General features: G+C 35.0%; 1 protein-coding gene and 1 long non-coding RNA gene across 9 annotated transcripts in view; one reads left to right on the top strand and one right to left on the bottom strand.

Annotated features, from left to right (window-relative positions):
• The window catches only part of LOC143239938 (uncharacterized), a 106786-nt gene that overhangs the window by 65040 nt on the left and 29277 nt on the right, over positions 1-12469 (bottom strand). For both annotated transcript variants that reach the window (XR_013021445.1, XR_013021444.1), the window contains exon 2: positions 1367-1712. This is a non-coding gene — a long non-coding RNA (uncharacterized LOC143239938). The remainder of the gene's footprint in view (positions 1-1366; positions 1713-12469) is intronic.
• The window catches only part of LOC143239937 (forkhead box protein P4-like), a 79663-nt gene that overhangs the window by 40727 nt on the left and 26467 nt on the right, over positions 1-12469 (top strand). The gene's annotated exons all lie outside the window — the stretch shown is intronic.

The following is a 12469-nucleotide window of genomic DNA, read 5'->3' on the forward strand; positions in this document are numbered from 1 at the left end:
CTTACTCGTACAGTAGACTGCTAATAATGTTGCTTACTCGTACAGTAGACTGCTAATAATGTTGCTTACTCGTGCAGTAGACTATTAATAATGTTGCTTACTCGTACAGTAGACTATTAATAATGTTGTTTACTCGTACAGTAGACTGTTAATAATGTTGTTTACTCGTACAGTAGACTGTTAATAATGTTGTTTACTCGTACAGTAGACTATTAATAATGTTGTTTTTTGGACAGTAAATATTATCACAACAAATACCGTAACTAACAAGATATCGAGAATAACCAAAACAAAGTATAGGCTGTTGTAACGTTAGATATTTGACCTGATTATATAACTAATGTCGGATAGGTGTTTTCTGATCACAGAACTACACAATGGACTATGTTTCTACCCAACGCTTGTATATAATCAGGAATTTTAGCAATATAAGCCGTAAAATCTATTAAGGGTATGAAGCTGAGAGTTTACGTAAACCCGCAACGTTTAAGCTTCTGCTGCCTTTCATTGTCGTTAGTCAGTTGTGGGAAGTCAGTTGTCCTTAAAGTTCTTAAAGTAGAACTGAAGTCACCCAAAAATGTCTACTAAGTAAAACTCCCACCCTTCGCCTTTACAGAAAGGGGTTAAAGGAACTAAATAACTTTAAAGAGAACAACAAACCATACATACCCAACCTCCTCCATTTTTCTTAAAGATTTATTCAAATATAACAGGGGAAAGCCTAGACAAGCTCAGCACTTAATCTTTACGTCCCCGTGTATTTGAATAACATTATATTGTCAAAGTTAGTAAATGGCTTCTAATGTCTCATAAAGTATTTCCCATAATCGACGTCCACGGAAACTAGGAGGGAGAAAGTTTTATTTTAAGAACTCTAAGAGTAATTGCCTTCTCACAAGTAGCTGCATATGATGAAAGACAGTTGGAAGTGAAACATTGTAGGTGTAAGCATTGAACTTCATACCCTTAAATGATTTTATACGATAACTGTCTACTTCAGTATTAATGTTTGAATATTGTCTAATAGATGGGACATCCCCAACACATTTGAGTGCTATTACTACAGGCATTATTCATTATGACATTGTGGGTTTTAGATATATGTGGATTGGGGTTTCTCTACAGTAGGTGTTTGAGATGTGTTGGCGATACATTCGAACAATAACGAGCAGCACACAATCCACTTTTTAAAAATAATAAAAAATTCGTTACATACTAGAATATAAGTTTTATCTAAACTCTAAATAATTATCTTTTCTTGTCAAAAGTCCACATAGTCTGGTTCAACTACTTTAGGATCCAGTTTACAAGACAAATTATGTCTCTCTACTTTTATCACAATAGTGTCAGTGAATAATTCACTTACGTTACTCCTTGGGGTTACCACAGTCTGTATCCAGAACTTTCAACAATTGTCTCCTTTTAGGCGAAATCCACGCAGACGTGTTCAATTACTTTAGAACACCCTTTAACAAGACAAATTATTCTTCACATCTCTGTTAAACTCTGAAACTCACTTTAAAATATCACCCATTATGGCTAAACTAAGAAACACGCAGTCTAACTTCAATTTTACGAACTTAACTTTTTCTGACTTTGTTTTCAGTTAACATATTTTGTAGATTACCATAGTTGCCTTCAGAACTTTAAGTAATTGTCTCTTTCTTTCATCACAAGTCCACACAGGCTGCTTCAGTCACTTTAGAGACCAACTGTAAAGAAAAAAAATTATTTCTGTTGTTACAACACAGTTGTGAAACACACCATAGAAATCACTTGTTTCGGCTAATCACTCACACACCAGCTAATTTCACATTTTTCTACTAACTAAATTTTTCTATCTTAATTTTACTTAACTTCTGTTCGTTTGGTCACCTATATATATATATATAACATTACTCACATAACTTTTCTATACAAGTATTTATATTAAAAAAACACCTCTTTTCAAAATGATTTTTCGCCAGCTTGCCACATTAAAAAGATGTGCACGTACGTGTATGTGTGTGATTTCTATTTGTAATATAAGAAATCACTTCTTTTCTATGTTTTTTTTTTTGCTACCTTGCCTCATAAAAATATACGCATGCGCATTCGCAGACGCATGTGGATATGTAATACCCAGCTGCACCCCCTCAGGGCCCACTTAATATGTGTAACAAATTTCAAATGTCTAGATTCTTTCTTGGTGGATTTATGACATTCTACCCCACAAAGACACACCCTTTTATTGTTATTCATTAAGTTCATTACTAATTTATAGTGCTAATTTGAACTGCCTATTAACACTGTAACTAATAAATAATAACTAATAATTCAAAACAAACCTATCTTTTACAGTTAACAATATGCCTGAGACATTTGAAATATTAGGTTGAGGAATAATTCGTGAGCGTTTTTAAATAATTTCATTCAAGCATTAAATGCAAGACTATACAATACTTCAATGCATGAACACATTACACCCAAAACATTTATTATGATACTTTATTTCATGTAATACCTAGGTATATAGTATGCATTGTTTTAAACGAAATTGCAAGAAATTAAATGCGAAAAGCAGATGGTGTCGAAAACGCTCGATTTTGTCCACTTGACATTCCATTTAATGAGCTGAAAATGAAAGCAAAAAGTAAAGACATATGAAAATCAAACACACCATCTATTAGAGCAAAAAATTATCTACAAAATGACATGAAATAATTTGTGAAAGCGTTTCATTTCTGAATATTTTTTTTTAACTTGAAAAAACATTCACGAATTATTCCTCAACCCAATACAAATTTATAAATTATACTTTTTTTTGTTTGTTTTGAATTTCGCGCAGAGCTACATGATGGCTACCTGCACTAGCCGATCCTAATTTAGCAGTGTAAGACTAAAGGGAAGGCAGCTAGTTATCATCACCCACCGCCAACTCTTGGGCTACTCTTTTACCAACGAACAGTGGGACTTACCGTCACATTATAACGCACCCACGACTGAAAAGCTGAGCAGGTTTGGTGTAATGGGGACTCGAACTCACAACCCTCGAATTACAAATCGAGAATCCTAAACACCTCGCTGACGGGCTCCCCCCATCCTTATTAAGAACACTTCGATTATAATAAATTCCTTAAAGTCGTACATGTTTTGTTGATTTATATGTTAATTCTTAACGTTTTCTAGCCATACTGATTTTATGGTTATAATACATTTAATTTACATGCCGACTGCTTTGAAACTATTTGATGATATAACGCACAGCTGTTTATGAGCTTCTAATATCAAGGTAAATGACAGGACGATTATCTTAACTAAACTAAATGATATACAGAGTGCAAACACTGTTTGTGTGAGAATATGTACTTGCGTTATTCCAAATAGTCAGGCTAAAACAAATGTTAAAACAATGTTCCCTAACCATATTTATCGCTACCTTTTACTTACATATAAAAAGAAAAAGAGGTATTATCATTACAAATATGCATATAAAGCCTTAATAACAGTATTTACGAATGATATAATGGATGTCCAAGAAGGACTACGACAGTTACTACATTACAAACCGAAACACAACCTTTTCTAATTGCTAGTTTGGTTATTTTCAGTGTTTGATATAAATGATGTTCAAGTTATGACATCTTTTATTACTTACATCTTTTAACAAACAGAGAAGGAAAACGACTAGAATTTATCATTTGTTAGTTAATTTGTCTTCAAATGAAGTTTTAAAAGATTTTATAGGATTTATTGTTAAAATCATCATCACAGTAAAAAAACCTTGTGTCTTTTGTTAGTGTATAGTGACAAATACTGTCCGTACCCACAATGACTCATTCAGCAGTAGGTATAAAGGCTTTTAGCGCTAAAATATTGGGTTGGATTCCTGTGGTGAACACAGCACAGATAATCCATTGTGCATGTTTGTGCTTAATTACAAAGAAATAATTCTAATGAAAGTTTATTAACGAAAATATCAACTATGAGTGGTTCAGTTTTTTTTCTCTCCTTTACAATCAGCACATTAGAGATATATATCATAGCTACCAGAGTACTAATGATGTAAATAATAGCGCCCATTATTTGTGAATTTTGAGAAATATGACTCGGAGTTCACGTATAAACTAAAGACACGTATGTTTAAATTAGTTTTATAATTGTATAATAATAAAAAACGTAAGTTTACATGTTTCCACTAGATATTCGCCTTTCCAGAGCTTTATGGATGTTTCTTAATTAGAAAAGAATTAACACAAATGAAAATAAATTACCCTTAAAACCTTTCTGTTCAGATCAGTTTAATAGCTACTTGTGCTTTGGAAATATGCTGAAACTAAGCAATCCAACTGGGGTATTGCTGTGGTTTCAATTATTAATCCAGTTGGTGTACTGTGGATTTTTAGTGTTGTTTTCGTTGACTAATTCAGTAGGTGAAGTGCTGATTTTTAATATGTTTTGACTAACACAAGTAAAGAGAAAGGTTATGAAGTTGTTTTAAAATAAAAGGTCATGCACAACAATATTGACTGGCACGACAATCTAGAATATACTGGTACAAATTACAGAAGCTGGAAGTTAGAACGTAATTTTTTACTTGGAGAAAAGTATGGCCGTTTTTACTGTTAATACGGGGAACAAATCGATCAGTGTTGTGGAGTGAGGAGCTGTATCGTAGAAACAGCAACGTTAGTCCAGTTTCTATGACAACGTAGTTCCAGAAACGTGCTTGTATAATACCGAGTAGGCGGTCTACAGGAAGGGAAAATATGTATGTGCTCACTGACCCGTCCCAAGCGCGTGGCCCGTGCGTTGCTTATAAGTTTATATGCACCTTCAAAGCCAGTATTGCCGGAGAACCGTGTCGCTAAGCGGTGAAGCGAACACATGCTCTTAACAGTGGGTAATATTAATTTTATTAACGATGTCCTTATCTTTCCGTAGCACAATATTTTACGTCTTTAAAGTTTAGGACGTGACTGCAAAACCTGACGTCAACAGAACTGAATCATCGCTTACACAAATAAAAACATCTATATAAATATAAGTTAGTAATGATTTGTCAACAGTCAGGTTTGCTGATTACTTCAAGTGTTTTCTACAGAACTAGATCAGAACTGCCAGTTTTACTGATTACTTCAAGCATCTACTACAGTCAGTTTTACTGAATATTTGAAGTTTACAACAGAACAGGATTAGATTGGCCAGCTTTACTGAATATTTCAAGTTTTTCTAAAGAACTGGATTGGTCAGTTTTACTGAATACTTCAAGCATCCACTACAGTCAGTTTTACTGAATATTTGAAATTTACTACAGAACAGGATTAGATTGGTCAGTTTTACTGAATACTTCAAGTTTTTCCAAAGAAGTAGATTAAACGGTCAGTTTTACTGAATACTTCAAGTATCTACTACAGATCAAGATTAGAGCAGTCAGTTTTACTGAATATTTGAAGTTTACTACAGAACAGGATTAGATTGGCCAGTTTTATTGAATACTTCGAGTGTTTTCTATACAACTGGATTGACTAGTTTTACTGAATACTTCAAGTGTTTATTATTGAAATAGGATAAGAGCAGTTAGTTTCACTAGATATTGCAAGTTTACTACAGAACAGGATTAGAACAGTCAGTTTGACTGAATACTTCAAGTGTTTATTGGAGAACAAGATTAAAATGGTCAGTAGATAATTTTCAATATGACTTCTTTCGAAGGCCCGGCATGGCCAGGTGGTTAAGGCGCTCGACCCGTAATCCGAGGGTCGCGGGTTCGAATCCCCATCACACCAAACATGTTCGCCCTTTCAGCCGTGGGGGCGTTATAATGTGACGGTCAATCCCACTATTCGTTGGTAAAAGAGTAGCCCAAGAGTAGGCGGTGGGTGGTGATGACTAGCCCTCTTCCCTCTGGTCTCTAGTCTACTAAATTAGGGATGGCTAGCGCAGATAACCCTCGTGTAGCTTTCCGCGAAATTCAAAACAAATACTTCTTTCGATAACATAGTCAGAGTTGCGTGTAAGTTCTGGCTACTTGAAATGTCCAGCCAAATGTTAAAAGAATAATTTGTTCATTATAGCAATACATGTTTTGTTAGCCGCAGTAAAGTCAGGGGTTAAACAAAATATCTTACTCGTTGGATCAACGCCATGGACCCGAGAGTCTTGTGGTACCCATAGTAGTTACCTGTGTTATTTTTGGGTATATAGATCCAATGTAATTTCAAATAAGCTAAAACATCTATGAACTTAGTAAAATATGTGATACAATTCTACGCTATTGATGTAAATTTTCACTAAAATAAATCATCTTAACGTCAGTGAAACTAGTGTTGGACTAATTAAAGGAGGGTTAACAACAGTAGTTAAGGGTGCTCATGCAAATTTCTTCCACGTTCTGATGGGGGCTAGTTGTACCAGTGAGGAAAGTGGATGTTAAATGTAGCAAAGTATATTGTTTTTCTTATAGCAAAATGTTATAGTAGTACATCATTTGGTTAATAATAGTAACGTAAACAGTCTTCATGGTAACTTAAAGCAACTCGTTTACATACTCTATACTCCATAGATAGTAGTCTTAAGTTCTGCGTTTCGTACCTTAAACATTAGCTCTGGTTTTCATCATTGTTGTTAGTTGGCATTCCTACTTTCTGCACCAAATGTTAAAGTCTAGATTTTATAAAATGTGGGACTTTAATACTTTCTACTGATGCAAAAGATATTTAACTTAGTACCTGGTATGCAGTTTTTTTCGTATCATCCTCTACCAGTAATGACACATTTTGATGAAAAACAAATAATATAACTTTTTCTCTTGTTTTCTTTCAAACTTATAATACTCAAACGTAATATGTGTGTGTGCGTGTGTTTTATAGCAAAGCCACACTGGGCTATCTGTAAAGCCCACCGAGGGAATCGAATCCCTGATTTTAGCGTTGTAAATCCATAGACATACCGCTGTACTAGCGGGGGGCTCAAACTTAATACTTTTATATATGAAGAAGGTTGAATGTCAGCAAAACCTGCAAAGAAAATTTATAAGCTGAAATTTGCTGATTATGTAATAATACAGCCCCTAAGTCATTACTTCATATAAGAAACTTTGGTAGCAATTATTGCTGCGGGTCTTTTTCAATAGCCTCTATCAATTTTGCTCAGTTGGATGGGGTAATATTTATACATTCTTCTTGGTAAAATTGCTCAAATTCTGACAAGTTTGTTGGTCTGCAATCTTCAAGTTTCGTCACAAATTTTCTATTCGATTCAAGTCAGGACTTTGACTGGGCCACTCCAGAATATTCACTTTCTTCTTTTAAGATAACTCTAGTGTGGTTTTGGCCTTATGTTTCAAGTCACTGCCCTACTGAAATGTGAATTTTCGACCCAGCTTTAAATTCTTGTCTGACTCAAGCAGATTTTCTTTGTCTGTACTTTGAATCATCCATTTTCCTCTCAATCCTGACCAGCTTCTCAGTCCATGCTGATGATAACCATCCATATAATATGATGCTGCTAACACCATATTTAACAACTGGGATGATGTTGATTGGGTGATGTGCTGTGTTGGGCTTGCGCCTGATGTCTCGTCTGACCACCTTCTGCGACATGTTTGCAGCATCAGTATCCTTTACATCCTTTGTTGCAGACTCCATATAAGATTTATGATACTTTTTTTTTTCAGTAATGTCTTCTTTCCTTCCATTCGCCCACACCTCCCAGCTTTATGCTGACAAGAATTGTCGAAGTATAAACATTGATTCCTACCCCACACATGAAAGCTAATAAATCTTTCAAAGTTACTGTTTGTTTGTTTTGAATTTCGCGCAAAGCTTCACGAGGGCTACCTGCGTTAGCCGTTTCTAATTTAGCAGTGTGAGACTACAGGGAAGGCAGCTAGTCATAACCACTCACCACCAACTCTTTTACCAAGGAATAGTGGGATTGACCGTTACATTATAACGCTACTATGGCTGAAAGGGCGAGCATGTTTGGTATGACGGGGATTCGAACCCGTGACCCTCGGATTACGAATCAAGCGCCTTAACCACCTGGCCATACCAAGCCAGTAGCTGTTGTCTACACAAACTAACTAGCGGGAAAGAAATGAATGTCTTAACATCATCAGTACAGAAGCACAAAAAGGTGAAATTCAAGCGGAGGCAGAATTATTGTAAAACCTGATAAACACCGTATCTTGCTTTTAAAATGAAAAACTGAATACGTCAATAAATTTAAAGATATCTAAAGCGATAATGCGATAATTTGTGAAATTAGATAAAGATTAATCTAAAACAAAGATATTTACTAAAATTAAAAAAGAAACATTTATTGGCTGAAAATAAGTATAATAAAATAAAATTAATTGATTCTCATTCTGGTATCAAGTATGACCGATAGTGCTTTATACCGCTAGGTGCCATCATGAGGAGGGTTTTGGTTAGTTTGTTAGAACCATTAATTAAAAGGGGTTGAAGTTTTTGTAAGTTTTGACAATTTGAATTTTAATAGTAAAAAATATATTATGCTAAGTTTAATATAGTTTGCCTTCATACCATAATACCGCTGTATGAAACATAATGCTACCCACTCTGTTTCTGTATCAAAATAACGATATATTTTGAAAACAAATGTTTCAGAAACCTGTGAATGTTGACACAAAAAAGAATCTAATCTGTTATTTGACAATGATATTTATGATAAACTTGTTGCTACGGGCTCTACGTGATGTCCGAAGAGTTTGGAACCACGGGCATTTCAACGAGTTTTATAGAATACGTTCCACATGCTGTCCTTGTAATTCAAACTCTTTTCGACCATCAGATTAACTCGACCATCTCATGCAAATCACCTATGATTCCTGACTTTTCGGACACTATGTAGATTAGCTCCATCACCACTAATTTGTGAAAAATCTTGGCTAGAAGAATGTCCTACACAATATCAGCTATGATATTATAGAAGACATGTAGATGATATCTTTATCATCATCATCGCAGCTGAACACGTAAACATCGTTATATTCAGCTCACTGTTAAATATTGAATAAACCACTAATTTTCATTATTTGATCTCTTTATTTATATGAAGAATGATAATAAATGTGAATGTAAACTTCCCATAAAAAAGATTTTCGCTATTTTTGTTTTGTTTTACCCTTTTCTTTTAAGATAACCCCTGGTTAAATGTTGGTTTATCGAAAATATGAAATAACTAGCAAATTTGATTTCTTTTATAAAAAGGTATAAAATGTCAATGAACTTTCTAATGGGCATCATAAATCAAGTAATTGAAATCAATTTTATAAAACGGTCTTTCTACGCCATTTAACGGTAATGTAGCTAAATAAAATTCAGCTCTATACAGATGTAAGGATCGAATACGTCTCCCTTCCAAACTTATCACGTGGAGTATGGTTATCAAAGTTTAAATGTTCTTTAAGTTATATTGAATCTACTACTAAGTGGTTAACTGTTCACATACAAAAAGCATGTTTATTTAAGATCCTTGTCATTTTCATGCATCAAGAAGCATGCACTGTATTAATATAATGAACCAATTAGTAGAGAACAATTTGAAATCCTCTCCAGGCAAATAGAAAACGGGAACTACTTATACAGGAAAGTCTATGGATTAATAGGCTTAACCCGAGACTGAATAAGCAAAACAGTATGGTTCGTTTGTTATTGAACCTTTCAAGGATAGCGGTGCTGTAACGTGGACTAATTTGTTTCAGATGTTAATAACACTAGAATTAGGTGTGGCGTTATCAAATTCCTCGATTTTGTTTCCTAAGATTATATAAAATGATGGTTGTCGTTTCAATGTAAACTTAACAATAGGAAATGCACCCTGTTCGTCAAACAGTCAAAACGCTGGAACATCTGCCCTCTAGTGGCACAGCAGGATGTCTGCAAACTTAAAGCGCTAAAAACCCGGATTTCGATATCTCTGGTAGGCAGAGCACACATAGCCCTTTGTGTAGCTTTGTGTCTAATTTCGAAAAAACAAACTATTATGACTCTCTTAAGGTAGCCAAATGCCTCGTTATCTAATTAGTGACGTGAATAGATGGATTGAAGAGATTCTCACTGTTCATATCCACTATCTAGCGAAACCACAACCAAGGAAACGGGCTTGGAGAAAAACCTGGTTTCGATAGGTGGTGGGCAGAGCATACATATCCCATTATGTAACATTGTGTTTAATTTCTTAAAAACAAGCAAACCGGAATAATTGACAAGGCACTACAGTTAAAAACTATTGTGTTTAAAACGAAATAGCTAAGAGTTAAAAAAAAACATTGAAAACGGCGGGTTTTTTTCTGGCACAATGAAAGGTAAACTATTTATTATTAGTTACTAGCCCTGATGGTCGTATATGTATCACTGAATCTAGTTGGTTACAACTAATAATAAATCATTTTACCCTTCATTGTGCCTGAAAAATGTCGGTTTTGTGTTTTTTTTTACTTTTAGTATAGTAACGTAATATGCCTGAAAAGATATTATGAACAGCTAAATTATGCTATAGTATTCACGTTATTGTGTTTCTATATGTTCATGTAAGATATCGCGACATTTGTTATTGTACTTAGCTAAAAAGTTACGTTTTTTTTAAAAACGTGAATTATGACCTTTTATAAGGATATTGTTTAACATGGAACATTAATAACTTTTATCTGTCTCAATGAAGAAACACCATCTAATTTATGTGAGCGTGAACACATACCAATAATAAGGACTGGAATGGTGGAAGAGGCTGATTCTGGGGAGAATACATAACTACGGTTGAAGAAGCTGATTCTAAGGGATTACTTGACCATGGTAGAATATGGTAATTATCGGGGATTGATCATGGTGGAAGAGGCTGATTCTGGGGAGATTATATAATGATGGTGGAAGAGGCTGATTCTGGGGAGATTACTTGATCAAGGTGGAATAGTTAAATTACAAGAAAAAAATGCTGCAAACATGCGTCATGTCGTAGATCGTTTTGCCAAAAATATCTAGACATTTAAACTATAAAAAAAAATTATCTTATCTCTAAAACGATAGTGTTTTTGTTATTGTTTCCCCATTCATGTAAATAAAGGAAACTTATTATGTTAAAAAAGCGGGTGTCAATGTTAAAAATACTCTACGAACTGGACAATTAAAACAGTTGTGCGGGCATCTGAAGTGTCTAAGGTCATATGTATGTGACGCAAACAAGATTAAACAATGAGCTTTATAAAAGTACAACACCTACAGCATGCTCTAATGAAGTTTATAATCTGTCCTTTCAGTGGACTGACCAAGTCCTTATATTATGCCAGCTTCATCCCCTTGTCTTTAGGACTAGTAATAACATTGATAGGATTTGGCACATACTGGTGTCACGAAGACTCGGATTCGACATACATTGGTGTCAAGCATGATGGGATTTGATATATGGTGTTGTACCAAGTAGGATGGAATTTGGTGCATGGTGGTGACAGGAAGAATAGGATTTGTTAAATAGTGGTGCCAAGCAGGATGTGATTTCAGTACACATGGTTCAGCTATATCCCTTCATTATTTTAAGTTACTGATCGAGGGGAATATGATGGTAAAACCTACGGTTCGATTCCTGAGGTAGACAGCTTACAGAAAGGCTGGTGTGCAGTTGTGCGCACCCCCTTCCAACAAAAACTAGGTAGGAAGGCAGTAAACCAACAGCATCAACCCCCATAAGGGCTTTAACTAGTTTTAAACCAAATATTGAAACTAACTGTCACTCTTATAACGTGCGCATATGAGGTTCGATAAACTAAACGCTCACCAGCAGGCCACGTGTGGCCTAACTAAGGAGGAAGTTTAATATACAAGTTAAAGCTTAATCCACAGATAAATCCAATATTCGGATATTCTTTTCCTATTACGTTACAGCTTCAACACTGAAAGTAGCATGTTAAACCTATAATCAGTTTACAGCTAAACTATAACGACTTTCGTACAGTAGGAAAGATATTCAGAAATAGACTGACCTCAGCATACACAACGTCATAACTGGTAATAATTATCACATACTACCGTTACCATAGCATCCTCACGTTTTTGCAATTAGTGTAGCAACACACTGCTGGGTATGGACATCAACATCGTTAGTTATTACTACAGTAATGATTATTTATTAAGGTTACCAAGGCAATCACGTTTTTCTCAGCAGTATGGTAGCAAACATCAATATCGCTATATTTGTCATTACAACGGTAATCATTATTGTTTACTACGGTTGTTGTGGTTTGATTTGGCTTTTAAATTTCAACCAAATCTACACAAGGGCTATCTGCGCTAACCGTCCCTAATTTAGCATTGTAAGACTAGAGGGAAGACAGCTAGTCATCATCACCTACCGCCAACTCTTGGGCTACTCTTTTACTAAAAATAGTGAGATTGATTCACATTATAACGCCTCCACGGCTGAAAGGGCGAGCATGTTTGGTTGACAGGGATTCGAACCAACGACCCTCGGA

Source organism: Tachypleus tridentatus, chromosome 13, assembly GCF_004210375.1.
Source record: "Tachypleus tridentatus isolate NWPU-2018 chromosome 13, ASM421037v1, whole genome shotgun sequence".
In the NCBI taxonomy this organism is placed as follows: domain Eukaryota; kingdom Metazoa; phylum Arthropoda; class Merostomata; order Xiphosura; family Limulidae; genus Tachypleus; species Tachypleus tridentatus.